Source organism: Dipteris shenzhenensis, chromosome 6 (assembly GCF_047967505.1).
Source record: "Dipteris shenzhenensis isolate YYH24624 ecotype China chromosome 6, Dip_SZ_1.0, whole genome shotgun sequence".
NCBI lineage: Eukaryota > Viridiplantae > Streptophyta > Polypodiopsida > Gleicheniales > Dipteridaceae > Dipteris > Dipteris shenzhenensis.
Window position 1 is genome coordinate 53,051,154 of NC_141601.1, and position 24,500 is coordinate 53,075,653.

Genomic DNA, 24,500 nt, shown 5'->3' on the forward strand with positions numbered 1-24,500 from the left:
TCACCCTTTGGTTTGGGACTCATGGTGTCGTCTACTCTGAGCATCTAATCTCTGTCATATGGTCTCATGAAGAAAGATAGATACTCATCCCTCATTTGGATGGACCAAGAGGAGGCAAGAGAGGGGCCTGAACCCATCTTCAAACATACAACAATGCTGATCTCATATTTCTTAGAACACAGGACATATAAAAGCGAAGTGCTCCTCTAATTCAACCTTCTGCAAGTCGCATAAAGTGCCATTGCAGCCCTCCCAAAGGATGCCTTTCACCTGTCCAATCTCAAAACTAACAGTGATTGAGATCCTCACAACATGGGAGAGGTGGATCTGAGTAGATCAATGAAACCAAGATCTGCAACAGGCCATGCTCTTTGTTAAAATTGAGCTCAATCGAGAGCTCACTAGGTGCTAATCAAGTCCTATACATGTGTTACTGTGTGTGTTATTTTATGGGATCCTCTCAAATGACCTAATTTGCCTCATGATAAGTATGGAAAATTGAGGGGGTCTCAATACTATATTGGAAAAAGTGACAATTTGTCCATGTGAAGCTAAGACTCAAACCATCTACATGTCCAAGCATATAGCATCTTTCATCTCCTCAACTGCTAATGTCATGAATGCGAATAGGGACAACCATGGTAACCTACGTCGACCTGGCGTGTAATCAAACTCCTTAACACAAAGGAGGTATGCGATTACCGGGAACGCTGCCTGTAGCTGAAGAGAAGCGCCATTGAACTTTGCTAGGATAATCAAGTGTGGGATTAAAGGCTTACTATGGATCATCTATGCAAAGTAGTAAAACCTAGAGCCTCTCTATTCGAGGGCCCAATCTGCATCTAATAGGTTGGGACCCCACCATACATACTAGCTAGGCGCACTAAGGAGTCGAAAGTAAGAGATATATATGCTTTCTCAAAACTGATTTTGACAAAGCTTATGACATATTAGAATGGGAATTTCTCCTACAATCTCTGGATGCCTTAGGTCTTGGTCGAAATTCTCTCTTTTATCAACTTAGTGCTCACAAATGCCTCAGCAAAAATCTGTATATAAGGTGCATTAGAATGCCTTGATATTTGTAGCCTAGCTTCTAGATTATTCTAAGACAAGATATGCAATACTAAGGGATGACCAAGACACTCTGAGGATGCAAAAAAGTCCATAAAGGTAAAGTCTTCAGACTCCTGGACATCCCCTTGGGATTTCATAACATGAAAGAAATGTGGGAATGGCTTCTCAACAGATTCAAAGGTAGACTTCACAAATGGAGAGGTTCATTTGTCATATATCTTATGTCGGTGCCCTTAGAAAACAACTTTAAAAAATGTGTAAAGATGTGCAAATCTTTCCTATGGAGAGGCAATGATACTATAAGAAGACCATTGTGATAAGAAGGGTGACAAACCCTTACCATAGTTTGTACCATTTGATGAGATTGGAGAGGGTCTCTTTGTTGCAATTTAGGCATCTATTCCAAATTCAGACTAGAAATAACCAAGGTGGCCCAATTTGGATGACAAAGGTTGCTTAGAGAGCAAGGGATGACAATGGAATTTTTATGATATGAACCAAAGCTGTTGAAAAGATATACAATGCAAGAACTCTATGAGGGTTACTTGCAAAAGACGCTTGAATGGGTTCCAAATAAAGAGGGCTTAACAAAGGTGGAAGTGAGTAGAATTATTCATTGCTGGAAATCTACTTGTCATGTTGGTGTCCTTCAAAAACAAGTCTTAAGAAATTTATAAAGATGTGCAAATCTTTCCTATGGGGAGACAATGATACTAGAAGGAGAATAGCTAAGGCGAGATGGTCCAACTATACAAGACCTAAAGACGAGGTAGAACTAGGTGCGGAGGACATTCAATAAACTAATTACAAACTGATAGCAGTAGCATAGATTATAAAGACAGTATTGCATCCAAATATGGTTCGGGCCGCCTCCTTAAAAACTTCAGGTTTCTCACACCTTTAAGATCTCTTTAATGGAAAAACTCCCTAGACTTTCTACCATATGCAATCCTAAACCATGTAGGTAGTCAGTTGTGGAAATCTCTATGGAATGCCTTTAAAGAAATCAAGAGTTACGTTATTTCCTCTAGCAAGGGCTCCTTTATGTGTTTGGATTCTATTTGGGTGTTTGGTTTTTTAAAGAATAACCCCCTAAATGATACAAACTTTATGAGGGCCAATCCCTTATTCAAAAAAGGACTTCAAACTTGGGTCTCTGTTTTTTTTCAAGAATAACCCCCTAAAAGATAGACTCATGAGGGCCAATCTTTTGTTCAAAAAAGGGCTTCAAACTTGGGTTCAAATTTGGCATAAACTCCTTGATCAAATCCTCTTAAACTATAATGATGCGCAAATTAAAGTGGATGTACATAACAACAATTTAAGCAATGGCAGAGACATTATCTAGGACCGGCAGAACCATGTCAGTCCCTGCTCTTTTCCTATCAACTAAGTACTTTGAACACTGCTCAATTCATCCTTTGTTACATTTTGTGGACCTTTAAGTGGGCATCTGCACCGCAGACAAATACTACAAAGTATCTAAGCCCATGTCGAAGATGGGAACTGCGGTGCAGTATCACTGCGCTGGTCCTCTACATGCTGTCTGAGGAACCAAGTCCATTGGGCCGCTGAGATCAATTTATTTACCGAGCTAATCAAGTATGTAAGTTGGTAGCAAGGCCCTTTTATCACCAAGAAAAATGCTATATCTTACTTGGAACAGTAAGATGATGGAAATTCCAAATTGAAGCGCGGCAAGGTATGGTAAACCAACCAAAGCATGCAGATACAGTTTTCTAAGTTACTATGAAGCCAGATCCAACATCTGTCACAGATAATCAGTGTGATATTCCAAAGCAGACCCAAAGGTCTCTCATCTGTTTCAGTTTCAGCAGAAAGGAATGTCACAAGCATTGTAGGCCTGTGAGCATCTATCTAACCACAAGGGCTGCCCATAACAGCCAGTCTGCCTTAGACTTAGATCACAGGCAGCAATAGGCAGTCCACGTGCAACTCCCTGAAGGATCAAGAAGCGAGTGGAAGAGAGCAAGAACAAGACCACAAGAGTGGTGGGTGTGAATCAAGAAGTGGTGGGTGTTCACACTGTAACTGTAACATAAAGTGTACATGAGGTGGCACAGGGCCTTAACCCCAACAACCTCCCACCTGAAGGCAATGTGCCTCAAAAAAAAATCAGAAATTACAGCAAGTACATATAAAATGTACAAGGCCAAAACATGAGACATGGCCTATCCAACACCCATCAGTGCCCTGCAATGTGCAAACCGCTCTGCTGGCAAGTTCTTGGTGAAAAGATCCGCAGGGTTATCATCAGTATGGATCTTGACAAGTTCTAACAACTTGTCATCCAATACCTCATGAATAAAGTGGTACTTAACATCAATGTGCTTGGTCTTCTGATGAAAGACCGGGTTCTTTGCCAACATAATAGCACTCTGGCTATCACAATGCAAAGAAGGAATATCCCCTGAAAAACCCAAGTCTCCCACCAGACATGAAAGCCATATGGCTTCCTTGCAAGCCTCAGTGGCTGCAATATACTATGCCTCCGTGGTAGACAATGCTGTGCATCTCTGTAACCTGGATATCCATGAAATAGCACCACCTATGAAAGTAAACACGTAGCCCGTGGTGGACTTACGGTTGTCTGCATGCCCTGCATAATCTGAATCTGTGTATCCATGCACTTCTACATCTTGCTTGCCAAAGCATATGCACACATCTTGAGACCCCTTAAGGTATCTCAATATACCCTTAATTGCCTCCCAATGCCTCTTACCGGGGTTAGCCATATACCTACTGACCACTCCCACTGCAAAAGCAATATCTGGTCTAGTAGCAACCATGGCATACATCAGACTGCCACATGCAGAAGCATAAGGAACCTTGGCCATCTGAGCCCTTTCATCATCTGACTGAGGGCTGTCCTCTTGGCTGAGTTTCAAATATGGTGGCAAGGGTGTGCTCAAAGCCTTCCCCTTCTCCATATTGAACCTCTCCAGGACTTTGCCAATGTACTCTTTTTGTGAAAGATAGAGTAAACCCTTTGACCTGTTCCTCACAATCCGCATACCAAGAATGTGATTTGCATCACCAAGATCCTTCATGTCGAAGGTTTTGTGCAGTCCTGCCTTCAAAGCATTCATATCGATAGATGACTTCCCAGCAATAAGCATATCATCCACATAAAGAATGAGTATAAGAAGACTACCATCTCTTGCCTTCTTAGCGTAGAGACAATGATCATGATTAGACCGTCTGAATCCTTGTGCTTTCATGAAAGCATCAAACTTGTGATACCACTCTCTGGGTGCCTGCTTGAGCCCATAAAGACTAATCTGCAATTTGCATACAAGCCCTTCTTTCCCCTTGACTTGATATCCCTCTGGTTGCTGCATATAAATATCCTCATGAAGGTCTCCATGAAGGAAAGCCGTCTTCACGTCCATTTGGCCAAGATCCATGTCTTGACAAGCAACCAAAGCTAAAACAGTCCTCAATGTAGTCATCTTGACTACAGGAGAAAAGATTTCATCAAAATCAACTCCCTTTTCCTGCTTGAACCTCTTAGCAACTAATCTTGCTTTGTACTTGGGCTTAGCATCCCCTGGAGTGATCTTCAACCTATAAACCCACTTGCATGGTAGGACTTTCTGGCCTGCAAGCAACTGCACTAGATTCCATGTCTGATTCTTCTCAAGAGATTGCATCTCTGAAACCATGGCTTTCTGCCAATTCTTTGCGTCCTCCCTCTTCATGGCTTCTTTAAAGCATGAGGGTTCACTACAATCTGTCACCATGATGTAATCATCAAGTGCATTCACCCCTGGAACAAACCTGTCAGGCATCCAGGACACCCTGCTGCTCCGCCTAACCCAACCATCTTGATTAGGTGGCTGATTTGCTTGCTGTTCCTGCATATTTTGGGGCTGTACAGCCTGCTCTGGAAGCACATCTTGCTGAATTTCAGGCTGCATTTGTGGCTCTTCCTGTGGAGGATAATATGGGCATTAAAAGCCGGAGGTGGCTGCTGATTTTGACCATTTTGGACAGCATTTTGATTGGCATTTTGTGGTTGTCCTGGAGGTCCTTCCTCCTCAAAAATGACTATTCTCACTCCAATGGTATTGATAGGCTGTTTTTGCATCCTATCTTCTCGAAAAATCACATCATTGCTCCTCACAATCTTGTGAGATTCAGGGTCCCACAACTTGTAACCCATCTCTCCATTGTCACCATACCCAAGAGAGATACACTTGCGTGACTTTGGGTCTAATTTGCTGCATATTTCCCTTCTGACATGCATAAAGGCCTCGCAGCCAAACACCCTGAGATGTTTGTAAGAGGGTGGCTTTCCTGACCACACCTCCTTAGGTACCTTCAAATCCAAGGCCCTGTTGGGTGACCTATTGATGAGATGTACTGCTGTCTTAACAGCTTCTGCCCAAAAACCATGGGTCAATCCTACTTGTGAGAGCATGCTAAGAGTCCTCTCTTGAATGGTCCTATTTGCCCTTTCAGCCACGCCATTTTGTGGAGGATTGTAGGGAGAGGGCAACTCCCTCTTTATCCCCTTCTCCTCACAAAATGTAGTAAATTCCCTTGAGAGGTATTCCCCTCCATTATCAGACCTGAGGCATTTAAGCTTCTTTCTTGTCTGATTCTCAACAAGTGCCAACCAAGTCTTGAAGACTTTGAACACATCACTCTTATGCTTAATGGGATAGACCCATATCTTCCTCGATGCATCATCAATAAAAGTGACAAAATACTTGGCACTGCCCAAAGAAAGGTTGGGCATTTCACATACATCTGTATGTACCAAAGTTAGGACTTCCTGCCTAACATTTCCAGCCTTTTTATGGGCTGATTGCTTATGTTTGCCATAAATACAACGATCACATGCTGAAAAATCAAAAAAATTAAGTCTCGGCAAGTAACCCGAAGAAGACAATACTTTCATTCCTTTCTGGCTCATATGGCCCAACCGGCTATGCCACAATGAAGTGTGTGGCTGCTCGGTCACATGGATTACATTAGCATCAACACCCTCAACATACAATGGATACAAGGTGCCTGATTTGCAGCCCTTGGCCACAACCATATTTCCCTTAAGTACCTTCCACATAGAATGACCAAATTGGGTAGTGGATATCAAGCTCTTCCTGAGCTGTGGCACATGTCTCACATTGTGCAATACAAATTCAGAACCATTTGGGAATTTTAGATGCACATCCCCAATGCCAACAATGTCACAGGCATAATCATTCCCAAGTTTCACGCATCCTCTCTTCCCTGCATCATACGAAGCAAACCACTGCTCATGAGGAGTAACATGATAGGATGCACCTGAGTCTAATAGCCAATCCTGTGCATACGAGCCATCATTGGCCACAAGAAAAGAACTATCACCAGAGAAGGCAACAAGTATGACATCGTCATTATCTTCATCACTGCTAATCACTGCATTGAGCTCCTCAAGTTTAGCCTTGCCCTTGGTGTCTTTGGCATCTTTTTTAGCATCTTTGTCCTCTTCTTTTCTTTCCTTATCCTTGCCTTTGTTTTTCAGCTGAAAACAGTCCTTTTTGATATGCCCCTTCTTATGGCAATACTGGCATTCAAGGTCCTTCCTAGGACGGGACTTACTGCGAGATTTTCCTTTATTTTGATTTTCCCCTCTATTTTGCTGCCTACCTCTGCCCACAGCCAATGCACTTGCATTCTTATTTTCACAGCTATTCTTACGCCTCACCTCTTCCTGCAGAAGAGCGCTCTCCACATCTTGGCATGACAATCTTGTGAAGGCAGGGGCTGAATTGCTTATGGCTGTAGCAAAAGTATCCCAACTGTCAGGGAGGGTACTCAAGAGGAAAATGGCCTTCACCTCATCATCAAAATTCATTTTCTGATTTGTGAGTTGGCTGAATATAGAGTGAAACTCATTGAGGTGAAGTGAGAGGGCTGTCCCCTCTTTCATGCTTAGTTTCATGAGCCTCTTCAACCAAAACACTTTACTAGCTGCACTCTGACTCTCGAAAAGGGACTCAAGTGTTTGCCATATGCTGTAAGCGGTGGCTTCATTCTCTACATTGAAGTAGATCTTCTTAGAGATGGTCAAAAGAATGGTACTCTTGGCCTTCTCATCCATGGTTTCCCACTGAAAGTCACTCACTTCATCTGGCTTGATCTTTTTATACTTGATAGGCATATTTTGATCTTTCTGGACCAACACATTGTATATTTGCTTCTTCCAATAAGAGAAATTTGCATTCCCCTCCAACTTCTTGATGTTCCAATAGTTGCCTTCGTTGCTTGAAGACATGATGATAAGCCCAAATAGAAGCAAATAAATACACCTAAGGCACAGAGAGCCTCAAAGTCACGTGCTGTGACTAAATGCAATGTTGTCCACTCTCCAAAACTGTAAAAAAAAACAGTAAAAAAAAACACTCTAAACGTGCCCAAATCTCTTCCAAAATTGTGGCTGCACTTGTACAAAACTGTCACAAAGGTCCCCGAGCCTTGACAAGTGACCAAATGTCACTCTAGAATGAATGATCAAGTGACACAACTATCCCAGATTGTTTAGCAGGTGTTTGGGCAAACTCTCCCACCTCAAATAGGCATATGAACACTGTCACAAGGCTAAACTCAGAACTGAACTGAGTTTTCACACTCTCCAAGAGTGTACAAATGCGCTGTCCACAACAAGGAGCATTTACCCAAAACTGACCTGATTGCAAAATCTCCTCTTTTGTCAATACATTTGACACATAGACATGTAAATCCCCTTCCAAAACTGTCTACAACAGCCAATGACACCAATTTGAGCAAAAGCCCCTTGTTTTGGCGTCGATTGAAGAGAAATTTCGTCGAATAGGCATCCACAAGTGCGTACAAGCACTCTAGCGTCAAAAGCCCCAAATTTCTTGCATGCAATTTCTGCAATTTCCGAGAATGCACCACAATGTGCACCAAATCCTCAAATTTCTGCCCAATGTGACCAAATGTCACACAATCCAACTGCCCACTTGACCAAATGTCAAGTGTACCTGCGAACCACGACTGAAATACCTCGAAGAAGGATGTTCCCACACGCGAGATGATGTTCCCACGAGTAAAAATAGGTTGCCCACACGCTGAATGTGTTTCCCACACTCGAGAGCTCAAGAAATGAGCAAAACAGGGTTGTTTTTAGCAAGGTCACGAAAGACGTCGAAGGAGGAGGAACGAGCAGCTTTCTCGAGTCTTTTTGAGCCGAAACACGACCCACGAAGGGCATAGAACAGTGGCACGTGACCCCATGAAAAAAGGACGCGTAGGGCAGTCCGAAAAACGCAGCCCGGAAATCTCGGCGGATTTTTAGGGATGGCCCGGATTTTTAGGGATGGTCCGTACAGCGTGCACGAAGATCGAGAAAGTTTGCCCGTCAAGTTTGGAACTGAAACGAGCGAGAAACGGGCTGGGACGAAGTCGGGGCAGCAAACGCGAAACTTCTGGACTGAGGGTGAGGACGCGGGATGGAGATGATGAGCCAAAGCTCTGATACCAGTTGAAGGATCAAGAAGCGAGTGGAAGAGAGCAAGAACAAGACCACAAGAGTGGTGGGTGTGAATCAAGAAGTGAGGGCACACCACAACCCTCAAGAATATATTAGGATAGACACTTGGGTGGAACCGGTTCGGAGTGAACCGTGTTCACACTGTAACTGTAACAAGTGTACATGAGGTGGCACAGGGCCTTAACCCCAACACTCCCTAGATGGGGCACTACCACATTGATAGACGCACCAAACAACATCAGATACTGTTCCAGGTCAATGGTCACAAATCAGGGTCAGCCCTAGATCTAGATAGTCAATCTGTTTCCACAGGGAGGATCAGCCTATAAGGCCCTCCAATCCCTCACTCCTCAGCATCCGCAACAACCTCAGTCATCACCTTCCAGCAACTTACTCTTCAACAGGATAACAGCAACATAGTGTTTCACAATCTCATCAACAATAGTGCTCCAGCCAGCAATCGATGACGACTTCATCCCACACCAAATTCTTTGGTACAGTCGTAGCTAGCAGATGTGTATTACCAGGGCCACAAGTAATGTCATCAAGTCGTACATTGTGCGCAGTAGTTCATACATGTCATGTATTGCATGTAGTACTTGAAGCAGATACATGTTATGTAGCTACAACAACAGGAGTCAAAATTCGGCCTCATTTGGCTCTGCACAATCTATCATCATCCTATTTGTTTCTTGTGCCCAAAATGTCTGTCAAAAGTTAATAGTAGAACGCATCTGATGAACCATCAACGCCAAGTTTCCATCTTGACACTAACTTAGAACATGAAAAAAAGGAAAACGACGAGATTTGAGATGTATCTCCATAATCATCGTGATTCGAATATTTAAAACACAATATCTTCCCAAACAATCACATCTGAAGAGCACCCCCACACCTCAAAGGAAAAGACGAGCCAATCAGAAACCATGTATTCTCATATCTGAGATGATGCTACCAAGATATTATCAGTGAAACAACCACATCCCCATTTGTGGCCTTGAACCCAAAAATCTCAACTTGTTTTTTGTCCCTCCCACCTCCAGCTTGATGCACGTCTTTCTTGCACCTGCAGAAAGCCAAATAAAAATCAACTTGATCATGATTCCACGTTTTGGAAAACACCTCTGACCTTCAACAACGAAAGGGCTAAATTGGGGAAGAGAGGGAATACAATACTAGGTTTGTTAAAAGCAGGCATTGCATCATAAGGTGAGAAACAAGTTGTGTAAGCAATAGCTAGCTTCAAGTGCCAAAAAGCAGTATCAAACTGGAGCATTTGTGACAACTGTACAGATCATAGAATTCAGTGGATTACCCAATAAAAGCCACACCGATCATCAACAATATGACACAAATATGTACCTTATTATTATTTTTGAAAATGTCATCACCCATGGGTTTCTTAGTACAGCACTCAGCAAGGGCCCTACTGAGCCCTTGCATGAGCCCATAGTGGCTTGTATGAGATACTATTTTGATTGTACCTTTCTCATAGGCCTGTGAGGCCTATCGAAGATTTCAATCTCTCTCTCTCTCTCTCTCTCTCTCTCTCTCTCATCTTTGACCCACTCATGCTGAGAGTAAACCATTCCCATCTAGCTTTCGACCTGACCCTTCCCCAACCCATCCAAAACACACATAGTACCACATCATCCACATACGACTTCGATAACTCCCTAGACCATATATATGACAACTATCGCGCCACTCTGTTCGAGCACATAGAGGAGCAACCAGATATAGATGCCAAAGCCCTCCTTTTTACTAATGCCATCCACATCATTGGTATGATGATGAAAAATGCAAAACACTTAGGCAATGCTTGCTTTATATATAGTGCTTGCTTCATATATGGTTATTGCAATTATGAATTTTTACTCATGTATGGGCTGAGTAGTTGGCTGATGGGTGTGCACTCGCATTTGGAAGAGTTTGAGGAAGGAGTAGTCATCCATGGGATGTGAGCTACCTCTCGGTTGCTGTGTGCTAGAAATTGGAAGTTGAGATTTCCTTGGGAGGGTAGGCGATGATAGTCTTGGTGACGATATCAACAAGCGATGTGGGGTCACATTGTTCGATTTTGACGAGGAGTTTCCCACGCTGGTGTGATGATGTATCATGTGACTGCCCATGTTGCTCTTTTGGGAAGCGTGAGAGTTGGCTAGTTAAGGGAAGAAATTGCTCTAGGTTCTCAAGGATTGGATTCATAGCCTAGAAAACTAGCTTTGTTGCAGTTGAGTAGTTTGAGGGAAGAGAGATTGTTCATAAGCGAAGAGAGTGGCTTGATTTACAGATTGGGGCATCACGGACATGGGCGATGAGATTGGGGATGGACGCTTGGTTCTTGAGGAGAGTGTGGCTAATTTCAGCGAGTTTTGCTGTGTTTTGGCCGGTTGGAAACAAGCGGGATTGGCTTTATTTAAGGCAAGATTGTTTTTTCGCTCAGATTGTATTTTTTTGTTTTTTCTAGCAGGAAAAGCACTCACTCTAAAACAAGATGCCAACCTTATAGAGTTCGCCCAACTTTGATGCTCCCTTCCTGCCTATTTGAATACCCATGGCCTCCTTCGCTCTCACTACTTCACCACAGCACATTGATGTGTTTATCTCTCCCTCCTAGATTCTGCCATCTCCACTACTACTTTCCACCTTGATCCCACGTATTGATCCCACATAGCCCCAGCTTCTCTTCTTGCCTATGGGAGGTGCAAGAATTTGGTCGCAGCTCCTTTCTTCTAGCTACTCTCTTTTGTGAGCTGCTCTTAAGCCATGTAAGGACATTATAGCAACAAGACACCTTCACTCAACTTCTGTCTTGTTGAGCTTGAGGATGAAGTTACGTCCAAGGTTATACCCCGTCCTCCCGAAGTGCTACTTAGGGAGATGGATTTCCTCAAGGATGAGCTTTGGGAGGCTCTTCACTACTATAAGAACCCTCAGTACCAGAAGTGTATTGCAGAAGGCTCATGCTGTCCTAAATGTAGACAGCATGTTCTAGACCCTTTCCGATGTCATCCTGCTTCAACATGTATCCACTTGCTTGGTACTATTTCTTTTTGTTTTTCAATAGTATGCTTATTAAGAAATGAAATGTTTTCCTGCTGTTTAGTTACGGACAATGGGGACTAGGTCTAGCATTTGAGGGTGGACCCCCTTGCTTGGGGTTATGGGCATTAGTGACCCACAAGAGTGATGGCCTCTCTTTGAGAGGAACATCTAGGAACCACACCCCACCTGAGTACCCAAACATGGGACCAATCAAATGCACAGATTGTATACCGACCTAGGAACCATTCAAGAGAATGTTCCCTGAGCTTTGGGTGTGGGCCTGGCAGCATGCCAAGAGTAATGGAGATACAAGATAAGACGACAAACAAATGAGCTCAGTATGGCTCAGTTATGACCTTAGAGTACGTCAATAGATAGTCTAAGCTGTTAGGAACCCGTGGGTGCGATCAGAATTAAATTCTGACAACTTTAAAATTTTAGGGTTTTTGGGAGTGACGTGGCAGCTGACACGTGGCAGACTGCCACATGGAATCTGAGCTGGCAGGTCAGTCCACCTGTCCCACACATGTGGCAACATGCATGGCAAGTGGCAGGGCATGCAGGCCAAGTGTTTGGCCCCAAATCTGGTAGATTTGGGGCAGGTTGTGGGCTGTCCTCTTTGGGACTGCAGCCCACCAAAAATCTGGGACAAGTGTCCACCTTCCACTCTAGGCCTAGGGGAGGGGGGCTGAGCCTATAAAAGAAGGCCTCTCCCCTTCATTCCACACATGAAAATTTCGTCACTTTTCTTCTCCCTCCTCTTGGATGATGCAGCAGAACCTCTCCAGCTCCTTGGGTGCAGCCAGCTTCTCCCCAGGCCATTCTCTCACCTCAGCAACACTTTCTCTCTCTACAGTTCCAGCCCCTCCTCTCCAGAAATCTGCCCCCTCTCAGCTCTTCTGGAACAGCAGCAGCTCCTCTCTTACATCTCCTCCCTTGGGATCAGCATTGGCACTCTCTCTCTACAGCTATCACTCCATAAAAGCTTTCTCTCTCTAGCCTATAGGCTGTTTTTCTAAGCTGTTCTCATTCCAGCCCCATTTCCACACTCTCCTCACCCAAGGTAGCTTCAGAGGCATCAAGGACTTCATCTACAAAAGGGTCAAGTCACGAAGGGAGCCTGTATTGTCAAGTTTATCTCATTTACAGCACTATTTCATGTTGTTTCTACTATCTTTCTAGAAACTAGTGCTTGTCTCTAATGTTGGATGTAAGTGGTGATTGTTGCAAGCTTCTTCCTTGTGGATTGGGCAAGCCAAGAGTTGAAACCTGAGCTTGGAGTCCTCTTTTGTTATCTACCTTGTACATATGCTCTTGAGTCTTGTATCTAGGTCCTAGGTTGGATAAGGAGGGGGGGGCCGTCTTGGCCCCTCAATCATATTGCATTTTCCAATGATGTCACTTTGTGTTTAAGCTGTATAAGTCTTAATTACAGCTTAATTGCAAACTCTTAAGTTCAAGTATATGTGTTTGGCAACTTGCAATCATCTCATTCAAATGCCTCTGCAAAATCCGTTGTCTGAATTGATAGAAAGCACCGAGTAGTTTACATTGGTATCAGAGCTTAGGCAGTGGTCCTGTACTCTGTGCTTTCTCTTGTTGAGTCTCTCCTTCATTGAGTTATCTTGTCATCATGGCAGCCAATGGACCTGACCCTCCTCCTAACCTGCATGAGTTGAGTGTTCTCTTGGCAAACATTGCTCAACAGGTTCAAGTGCTGGAAAGCAACCAAGCAGAAACTCATGACATAGGGCCCCAATCCCAAGGAAGAGGCCGTGCGGACAACACCAACTCCAACAAGGAGGGAAGATCATCCTCTTCTTCCCCTCCTCGAGGTAGACGGCGTCATCGGAGTCCATCTCCTTCGAGACGTCCACGGAGACGAAGGTATGCAAAGCATAAGGTACCTCTTGGAGATAAGCTCTTCAAGTTTACCAAGTACAAGGGAGAGGACAAGCCCGAGGTCTTGCTGGCCTGGATCCGAGACCTCGAGTATTTCTTTGAGGGGGATGAGTACGAAGACAAGGCGAAGATCCGGTTTGCCGTCTTGCACATGCAAGACCGTGCTTCACTCTGGTGGGCAGCTATGGTCAACACTAGACAGCAAGCCCACACCTGGAAGCGCTTCAAGAAGAACTTGATGAGGCACTTCCTGCCTAAGGAGTTTAAGAGAGATACAATGGTGTAGTGGGACATCCTCCGCCAACGCCAAGAAGAGAAAGTCAGTGAGTATGTTTATCGTTTTTGGGATACTTTGTTAAAAGTTCAAGCATTCAGTAGGAAGGATAAAAAAGAGCAGCAAAGGAAGTTCTTTGCTGGCCTACGGTATATCGTTCAGCATGAGGTGGACATTGCCACTCCTACTTCTCTCGAAGACACCATCAACATCGCCTTGAAGGTGGAGAAGAAACAATCTTTCTCCAACAAGTGGAATGGCAGCAACAACAAGCGGAAGTCCCAGGGAACCTCTTCCAAGGAACAAAAGGGTAAGGAGACAGCAAAGGACGCACCAAAAGAGCAAAAATCAGCCAGCCAGCCTCCTTCGAAGAAAGCAGCCCGCACTTTCAGCTCATTGTCTCCACAACAGAAGCAAAAGTATTACTCCGAAGGGCGGTGTTTCAAGTGTGGCGATCGAGGCCACAACTTCTATGAATGCCCTCAAGCTGCCAAAAACAGCAGCAACAAAGAAGCAGCCCTCAAAAAGCCAGTTTTGGTAGTCAACAAGGTGGAAGCACCTCCAAAAAAGGGAGCTGTAAACGACACCCATAGTTTGTTGAAAACATGGGGTCAGGTAAAGGATCAATCCGCTTTGTTTTTGTTCGATAGTGGAGCTACTCACAACTTTATTTCTCATGAGATGGCACAGAACCTCGGGATAGCCCTAGAGGATAAAGGAGAAGTCTTGGAGGCAACTGCAGCCTTCAAGAACCAAGAAGAGAAGGTGTACCCCATCATCGGCAAGCTTCGGATACACATCCAGGGATACTTGGATCATCTACCCTTCATGGTGGCACCACTTCAAGGATCAGATGTAATTCTCGGCATGCCCTGGCATAAGCAAGTCAACCCCCGAATCGATTATGTGAAGAATATTCTAACCCTCCAACATAAGGGTAGAGATGTGAGCATTACAGCGGGAGTTTCACGAAACACCATTCCTATGGTAAGTCATGCACGATCTCCCAATTTGCTTAAGAAAGGAGTATGTTCTTTTCTAGTGTTTGTACGCGATAAGCAACCAAGTGAAAAAAAGTCAGATCCTCTCACAAAAGAAAGATTAGATTTCCTTCAGGAATTCTCTAGTTGCTTCTCTCAGGAACTTCCTAGTCACCTCCCTCCTGAGAGACCAGAGGATCACAAAATTGACATAGTTCCAAGGTCTTCACCTCCAAATAGACCCCCATATAGAGTTAGTTAATCTCAACAAGATGAAATCTTCAAGCAAGTCCAAGAACTCTTGGACAAGGGATTGATCCAACCCAGTAGTTCTTCTTTTTGCTCTCCTGTCTTACTAGTCCAAAAGAAGGATAAAACCTTCAAGATGTGCATAGACTATAGAGCCTTAAACAAACAGACGGTTAAGAATCGTTTCCCAATTCCTCGTATAGACGATATCTTTGATCGTTTAGGATGATTTGAAATTTTCAGCCGTATAGATCTTAAGAGTGGCTACCATCAGGTACGAGTTGTACCTGAGGACATTCATAAAACAGCCTTCCGAACCACATTTGGGCTGTATGAATATATGGTAATGCCATTTGGCCTTACTAATGCCCCAGCCACGTTCAATCGACTGATGGAACGGTTGTTCAGGAACTATAGACAGTTCACTGCCGTCTTCTTTGATGACATCCTCATTTTCAGCAAGAATGAGGAAGAGCATAAGGAACATCTAAAGATTGTATTTCAAATCTTAGCTGAAAATGCTCTTCACATCAATGAGAAGAAAAGTGAGTTATTTCTTCCTGAGATTCACTATCTTGGTCACATTATCTCACGAGAAGGTGTCCGTATGGACCCAGCCAAGATACAGACAATTGTAGAGTGGCCTGACTTGAAGAATGCCCATGAGGTAAGGTCTTTTCTAGGCCTATGCTCATATTACCGAAGGTTTATTTGGCATTTTGCTGAACTTGCAGCCCCTCTACATGATCTCACTAAGAAAAATCTGGAGTTCAGATGGACTCAAAAAGAAAAGGACTCTTTTAATGCTCTAAAGCATGCCCTGACTACAGCTCCTGTACTTATCATTCCTGACTTAAGGAAACCATTCCTAGTAGCAGCTGATGCCAGTTGTCACGATCTGTGACGTATTCCTTTCTCTCTTTCTAGACTTATGAATGGTTTGATGAATGGACACTTGTGGAAGGGTATGCCCTTTCGACGGGACACTTCCTAAGAGGCACAACTCTTGCCCTTTCGACGGGACACTTCTTAATGAGGCACAACCCTTCACAAGAGACATTCTAATGAAGAGACATTCCTATTGTAATGTACCCTCTCATCAAGGGTCACACCCTTCACAAGGGGTACACACCTCTTCATGCACATACCCTTTGGAGTACACACCTTTTCATGTGTGACTCTTCACTCTCTATATAAGAGAGGCCCAATTGTATGGATGACACAATCACATCCACCCTACAGACATTCAAGCAATACAATTATTCCTTGTTCTCTGCTATCTCAGTCTCTTTTCTGTTCCTTAGCACAGTTCTAAATATAGTAAATCTAGGATTTCTTACAGTGGTATCAGAGCAAAATTCGCTCCTGCCTGTAGGAAATGCCCCCCACCTTCTAGCGCTGATCTGATACATTTTTGCCGCTAGAAGGACATCCGTGCACATAGTGCATGGAAGAGATGGAGAGGATGAGCGTAAAATTTTTAAACGCCTAAAGTCATCCTGGCCTCTCCATCTCCCTCACATCACAAGTTGATGTGAATGGACACGACCAAAATCGTGTCCTTTAAGGTGCTTGGGCTGTCCCAAAACCAAGGGACGCGCCTTTTCCACCATGGGACACACCTTTTGGTGACGAGTCTCGACTCCTCACTCATGGGACATACCCCATCGTGGGCAAAGGGACATACCTATTCATGCAGGGTCGCATCCCTTTTAACAATAGGGACATATCCCCTCATGAACAGGTGCACCTATTCCAAGGGTCACACCCCTTCGAATAGGCACACCTCCTAGGCCCAAGTACCTACAAAAGGGAACCTAGAGGGGTAAAAAGGGATAAAAATTAAACCCATCCCCTAACCCTAGGTTTACCCTAACTACCCTAGGGTTAACTTAACCCCCAACTTAATATTGGGGCAAATAACCCTTAGGCAGCCCAACGAATCGTCGTACCTTCCAGCCAACACAAAGAACAAAAAACGGCCGTACGGATTTCCCGCAGCCTGCGCCAGCCATCGCAACCTTCCGTACCAGCCCTGCGCAGCAATCCGTACAAGCCTGCGTCATCCGTACCAGCCCTGCGCAACAGTCCGTACAAGCCTGCGCCATCCGTACAGCCCTGCGCAGAAGTTCGTACAGACTGCGCCATCCGTACAGCCCTGCGCTGTCCGTACAGCCCCTGCATACGCAGCAGCACGCCGCCGGTCTTCTGCCTTTTTCCGCTGCCAGCCCTTGGTCTCTGTCGCTGCCAAGTTCTGCCCCTTTATAGCCCTGTTGGTATTGAGTCGCCTGCTCCTTTCCAGCCTGCAACGGGAGCACAATTACAGCCAGCCTTTCGGTCGACAAACAAGGGAACTGCAACAGTTTTCGCCATTCTTTTCCTGCTAAATCAGCAACACTTGCAGCCTCCTCTCGCGATGAAGACAGCCTGTTGACAGCCCGGACCAGACCAGCCTCGAGCGCTCCTCGCAAAACACTGCAACATGGACCTCCGGACAACGATTTGCAGCCTTCTTCTACGCAATTACTTGGCAGATTAAAGTATTGCCAGGTGGAGTCTTTCCAATCTGCTTTTTCAGGATTCTTTTTAACAAATTACAGCAAATGAAAGAATCCACATTAAAGCATGGAAACCCCTGGTAATTCACCCGGTCATTCAAGGACACCTCAGGCACCTGCTACTACACAATATCGTGTTCAAATTGCACAGCCAGCCCATTTTGGAGCCTTTGCATCTTGGGTCTTCTGTGTCACGTGCCCTCCGAGTGACTTGGATCACATCCTCTACCTTCTGCGTGAGGCACCTCCAGTTACATTATTTCCTCAGCACAGTACAGGTTGTGTTCCACGAAACACGAAGATATCCGGAACACGATATTCCTCAGGAGTTTGCTGTTCATTTTTGGAGAGAGTTTTACCCTTCACCTTCGGCATCCCCAGGGTACTCTCCACCTCCTTCAGCTCCCCGATATCCTCCTCTACAGGGTGTACCTTCTCCCAGTCAGTATTTACATCCTGAAGGCACTCCCTCTCCTGGATATCCTCCTCTTCCGACAGCAGCTCCTTACCCTTTCTCAGATCCGTGGACTCTGCTACCTACCCCTGTCTTATCCCGAGCAGTAACACCTTTTTCAGAATCTCTAGTGTTACCTCCGACAGGACCTCCCTTACCAGATTTCCACGGGTGGTTCCATCCTGCCTCGCCTGCCCCCTCCAATATGAGCAACCTCAGGGAGCAGCCCGAATCCTCTTTCAGGGATGGTACAAACTAGAGCGCAAGTTCGCGCCTCTCTCACAGGGATTTCCGACATGTCGCACCGCTCGCGTGAAGCCTCTCCCGAGATTAAAGAATCAAGTCCCAAAAAGATCCCTGAAGGCAACACCCAAAGTGAATCTCTATTGCAACTTCAAATATCTCAGCTTCAGGACAGCATCTCCGACCTGGTTCAAAAAGTTCAACAACTCCAAGATTCTCGAAGTCCAGCACATACAGAGGACGACGTGACGCAACCCGACGACGATGCGGACTCTTTCCCCCCCGAGGTAGAAAATACTGAACTGCGTACTCTCTACCGATTACTTCAAGCTTCCAAAACAAAACGACTTGACGTCAAACTTCCGGAAGCCTACACTGGTCAACGTAATCGCCGAACTGTTGACCAATGGCTCGCCAAAATGCGCATGTATTTTGACACTGTTGACCTCACGGAAGGCAAAAAGATCGCCTTGGCAGCCTCCCTCCTAAAGGATACAGCATTTCTATGGTGGCAAAGACGCTTAAAGGACGGAAAAAGTGTGTTAACTTGGGAACGTTTTGAACACGTGCTCCGTAAGCAGTTTGTACCTGCCAATGCGGACTTCCAAGCACGATCAAAACTTCGACAGTTGGAGCAAACGGGTTCCCTGTCTTCTTATATCTCTCAGTTCACCACATTGGTGCTAGAGATTGATGGTTTAACTGAGGATGATCGCCTTCATGCTTTCATCTCAGGCCTACAACCCTCGTTACGCATTGATGTTCTTAAAGCCAATATCACCACCACAGATGGCGCTATTGCTTACGCAGAGCGCATTACAGATTTCCTCAACACAGGGAAGCAGAGTGCTAATCGCACACAGAACTCTCCTATGGCCAAAGGTGCTCGCCCTCAAGATAATACCAGGTTTCGCAAAAACTTCGGTAATCAAGGTCAGCGACAGTCTCAAGATCCCCAGAAGCCTCAGAAATCATTTACTGGATTCCAACAGAAGCAGTCCCCCAAGGATCGTGTTTCTTCTTCTTCACAAAGTCATTACCGACAGCCCCAACATAAAGGTGCGGCCACTGACAAGAAGAACAACTCCAGCTCAAAAGGACTTTGTACCATCTGTACAGGCGACCATAGATGGTTCGATTGTCCCAAGCGACCAAAGCAAAATTCTAATATGGAACCTAGCACTTCCCCAAAAGAAGATGCTACCTCAGCACAAGACAAGAAAGGCAAAGCTGTTCGAATGGCGAATACCATCCACCTGAGCCTTGCCAGCAACCCCGAACCTTCCCTGGCCACTCAAGTACTTTGTGTTCAAGGATCGATTCGTGGAACAACGGTCACCATCCTCATCGACAGTGGCTGTTCTCATAATTTCCTAGCCAGTTCTGTGGTCGATAAACTTCTGTTGACCACCAGTCCTAGCCTCATGGACTATCAGATTGAACTCGCAAATGGAACAACTTTCTTGTGCAACACCAGGATCAAAAACTTGTCTTTTCGCATCCAACATTATACGGACAAGTTGAACTTCGACATTATGCCTCTTTCTCGGTACGATGTCATACTCGGACAACAATGGCTCTACGACTATGATCCATCAATCAGTTTTCGCAGCCATACTATCCAGTTTGTCCACCAGGGAAAACTTATTGAGCTAACTGGTTCCAGGGATTCTCCTTCAACCCCAGTTGCCTCTGCCCTACAAGTCAAGAAGTGGGTTCGTAAACGCCAAGCAAAGACTTCACTTCTGTTGGTTACGGCAGTCGAGGAGACACCAACAAAGGATCCTCCTGAATACCTCAACCAACCTTTTTTCCAACCTTACCTGGATCTTTTTCCACAGGAATTGCCAAAGCAGTTACCACCTCGACGACCAGTGGATCACCCAATCGAACTTATTCCCGGCAGTAATCCACCGTCAAAACCTCCTTATCGGGTTTCTCACACTCAAAATGAAGAAATCCAAAGACAGGTCACCAAGCTACTCGACAAAGGTCACATTCGGCCCAGTCGCAGCCCTTTCGGATCTCCTGTACTACTTGTGGAAAAAAAGAACAAGTCTATGCGTCTCTGCATCGACTACCGAGCCCTCAACAAGCTCACTATCAAAAACAAGTATCCATTGCCTCGCATCGATGACCTCTTCGATCAACTTCTACATGCAACACAATTCTCCAAGATTGATCTTCGTTCAGGTTATCATCAAATTCGCATACGAGAAGGTGATGAATACAAGACAGCTTTTCGAACAAAGTATGGACACTATGAATGTTTGGTCATGCCTTTTGGGTTAAACAATGCCCCGGCCACATTCATGACATTAATGAACGACATCTTCAGGCCTTTCCTCGATAAGTTCGTCATCGTTTACCTCGATGACATCGTCGTTTTCAGCAGATCCCTACTTGAGCACAAACAACATCTTCACCAAGTTTTTGAAGTTCTCCGCGCAAATTCTCTCTACATCAACATTGAGAAGAGTGAGTTCTTCAAGACCCAACTCGAATATTTGGGACATGTTATTTCAGCTCAAGGTATCTCTGTGGATCCCAAGAAGGTCGAGGTAATCCGAAACTGGCCTACTCCTAAGAATGTTCATGATGTCCGCTCTTTTCTCGGATTGGCAAACTTCTACCATACAAAGGTATATCAGTTTTCCGAAATCGCAGCTCCTATGTCCGAATTATTGAAAAGCACAGCAATTTTTCAATGGCTTCCCGAAACCGAGTATAGTTTCCAACAACTCAAGCAAGCACTCACTACCACACCAGTTATGGCTATTGCTGACCCAAATCTTCCATTTGAGGTCATGACCGACGCTTCCGACATCGCTACTGGAGCAGTCTTGATGCAAGAAGGCAGAGTTATTGCTTTTGACAGCCATAAACATTCTGATATCCAAACCCGATATCCGGTCTATGATAAGGAGTTTCTTGCTGTTGTACATGCTTATCGCTCTTGGAAACATTATCTCATGGGTGCCGACTCTGTGGTCAAAACAGACCATCACTCTTTAAAGTACATCTTTACTCAGCCAGTCATGAACGCTCGACAAGCACGCTCGGTTGAGTTTTTGGCCAACTTTCACATGACCATTGAGTACATACCAGGACTACGCAATGTAGTTGCAGATGCTCTCAGCAGGTTACCTCTAGCATCAGCCATGGTAATCTCTACATTATCTGTGGATGTTCCGAATTCATTCAAAGGAAAGTATTTCAATGATAAAGACTTCGGCACCGCAGTACAGGTTCTTTCCAAAGATCAACCTTCGACTTCCGAACAAAAGATTTTCTCATCCTATTCTTATACGGACAACCTTCTGTATTATCAAGATCGCGTCTGTGTACCACATGACAAGGATGTTCGACGTCTTTTGTTAAAAGAGCATCATGTAGTTCCTTATGCTGCCCATCCAGGCATCAATAAGACTTATCGGTTACTCAGTGCAACATACTACTGGCCTCAGATGAAAAGAGATGTCATCAACATGGTTACATCTTGCTTATCCTGTCAACAAATGAAAGCAAGTCGACGACTTCCAACAGGACTTCTTCAGCCTCTTCCAGTTCCAACTGAAAGGTGGGAAAGTATTTCCATGGATTTCATTACAACACTACCACGATCTTCCCGAGGTAACACTCAGATTATGGTAATTGTTGATCGCTTGTCCAAAATGGCACACTTTGTTGCTTGCAAAAGCAGTGCACAGGCCCCGGACATAGCCAAACTCTTTATACAACACATCTTCCGACACCATGGATTGCCCAAGAATATCATATCCGACAGAGATCCTAAGTTTACCAGTCACTTTTGGATTTCACTGTTCGAATCTTTGGGTACAACTCTATTGTTCAGTTCAGCCTACCACCCAGAATCAGATGGACAGACTGAAAGAGTCAACCAAGTTCTGGAAGAAATGCTTCGACATTATGTTCAGTCACGCCTAGCAACTTGGGAAGAGTATCTACCACTCCTTGAGTTTGCTTATAATAACTCTTTCCATAGTGCCATCAGCATGACTCCATTCCAAGCAGCTTATGGACACACTCCGATTGTACCAACAAATTTTGTACTTCAACATCGAGTGGCCCTAGCTGATCAACTGGTTCAAGAAATGCAAGACATTCTACTGCAAGTCAGGGATCATATGCGAAAAGCGCAAGAGCGGTATCAACGGTCTGCCAACAAACATAGACGTCACCTGGAATTTAACACTGGTGACATGGTGCTCTTATTAGCCCCACATCGCTATAAGACGGTTAAGTCTGTGTTTCCTAAGTTGCGACCAAGATACTATGGACCTTTCCGGATCGTCAAGAAAAATTCACCTTTAAGTTACAAATTGGAATTACCACCATCATGGGGTAAAATCCATCCAACATTTCATATTTCTTGGCTAAAGACGTACATTCCAGGCGATGAAGCAGTTCCTCTTGCAGGTGATTATGTCCCAGAAATTGAAGACGATTATGTTCTCCTTATTCCTGAGCGTATTCTGGACCATCGACAGCGAGAGACTCGACATCGACTTATCACAGAATTCCTTGTTCTTTGGCGAGATCTGGATGACTCCGACGCTACTTGGCAGTCCGATGAAGACTTACAGCAGTACCCTGATCTTTTACAGCAGTATTTTCAGCATCTACCATGATACCCATCAGTTCATTCTCTCCACCAGGGTCTTCTTTTGAGTGGGAGGGGATGTCACGATCTGTGACGTATTCCTTTCTCTCTTTCTAGACTTATGGATGGTTTGATGAATGGACACTTGTGGAAGGGTATGCCCTTTCGACGGGACACTTCCTAAGAGGCACAACTCTTGCCCTTTCGACGGGACACTTCTTAATGAGGCACAACCCTTCACAAGAGACATTCTAATGAAGAGACATTCCTATTGTAATGTACCCTCTCATCAAGGGTCACACCCTTCACAAGGGGTACACACCTCTTCATGCACATACCCTTTGGAGTACACACCTTTTCATGTGTGACTCTTCACTCTCTATATAAGAGAGGCCCAATTGTATGGATGACACAATCACATCCACCCTACAGACATTCAAGCAATACAGTTATTCCTTGTTCTCTGCTATCTCAGTCTCTTTTCTGTTCCTTAGCACAGTTCTAAATATAGTAAATCTAGGATTTCTTACACCAGTGGCGATTGCCTTGGGGCTTCTCTTACCCAGGATGGTCATGCTGTGGCCTTTGAAAGCCGACGACTAAGAGATGCTGAACTTCATTATGATATCTATGAAAAAGAACTCTTAGCTGTAATTCATGCTCTCAAACTTTGGAAACATTATCTTTTAGGGATAGATTTTCTTGTAAAAACTGATCATGAAAGTCTTAAATATTTTCTAACTCAACCTCTAATCAGAGAGAGACATATGAAATGGTCTACCTTTCTACAATCATTTCATTTTCAGATACAATATACTCCTGGAAAAGAGAATGTAGTGGCTGATGCCCTTTCTCGTAGACCACGGCTTCACCATATTCCAGTTCCCTATCATGATGAGCTAACAGCCCTCAAAGAATTCTATGAGGGAGATGCTGATTTTGCTCAGCCATGGGCACATTTGAAAGATGGAGGCACCCATCATGCCTACCACATCAGGGATGGCTATTTATACAAACTATGTATCACAAAGCAGCTTAGATCTAAAGTGATGGAGGAAAGCCATAACCCACCCTATGCTGGTCATAGGGGTATTGTGGCCACTTTTTCAGCCATGGATAAATTTTTCTACTGGCCTAATATGAAAAAGGACACTGCTGCCTACATTTCAGCTTGTCTCGCATGTCAAAAAGCTAAGTATGAGAGAGGAAAACCCAAGGGTTTACTTCAGCCCCCACCCATTCCTGAGAGACCATGGGAACACATCACCATGGACTTCATTACAGGAATTCCCAGGACCAATCAAAATCATGACATGATTTGGGTGATAGTAGATCGATTCAGCAAGCAAGCCCACTTCATTCCTTGCAGAAAGAATCTCAAGGCACCTGAAGCTGCCCATTTATTTATTAGACACATCTTTAGACACCATGGCATGCCCAAGTCTATAGTATCAGATAGAGACTCAAAGTTCACTAGTAACTTCTGGCAGGCTTTGTTTGAGAACCTTGGAACTCTTCTAAGTTTCTCCTCAGCTTTTCATCCTCAAACGGATGGCCAAACTGAAG

The 24,500-nt window shown here is 44.6% G+C and overlaps 1 protein-coding gene across 1 annotated transcript in view; it reads right to left on the reverse strand.

The window, feature by feature from the left end:
• Positions 1–8,858: 8,858 nt before the first annotated feature.
• LOC147901335 (uncharacterized) overlaps positions 8,859–24,500 on the reverse strand; it is a 45,219-nt gene continuing 29,577 nt past the window's right edge. Inside the window, exon 2 of the mRNA XM_087375453.1 lies at positions 8,859–9,668. The gene's annotated coding sequence lies outside the window, so the exon portion shown is untranslated. The remainder of the gene's footprint in view (positions 9,669–24,500) is intronic.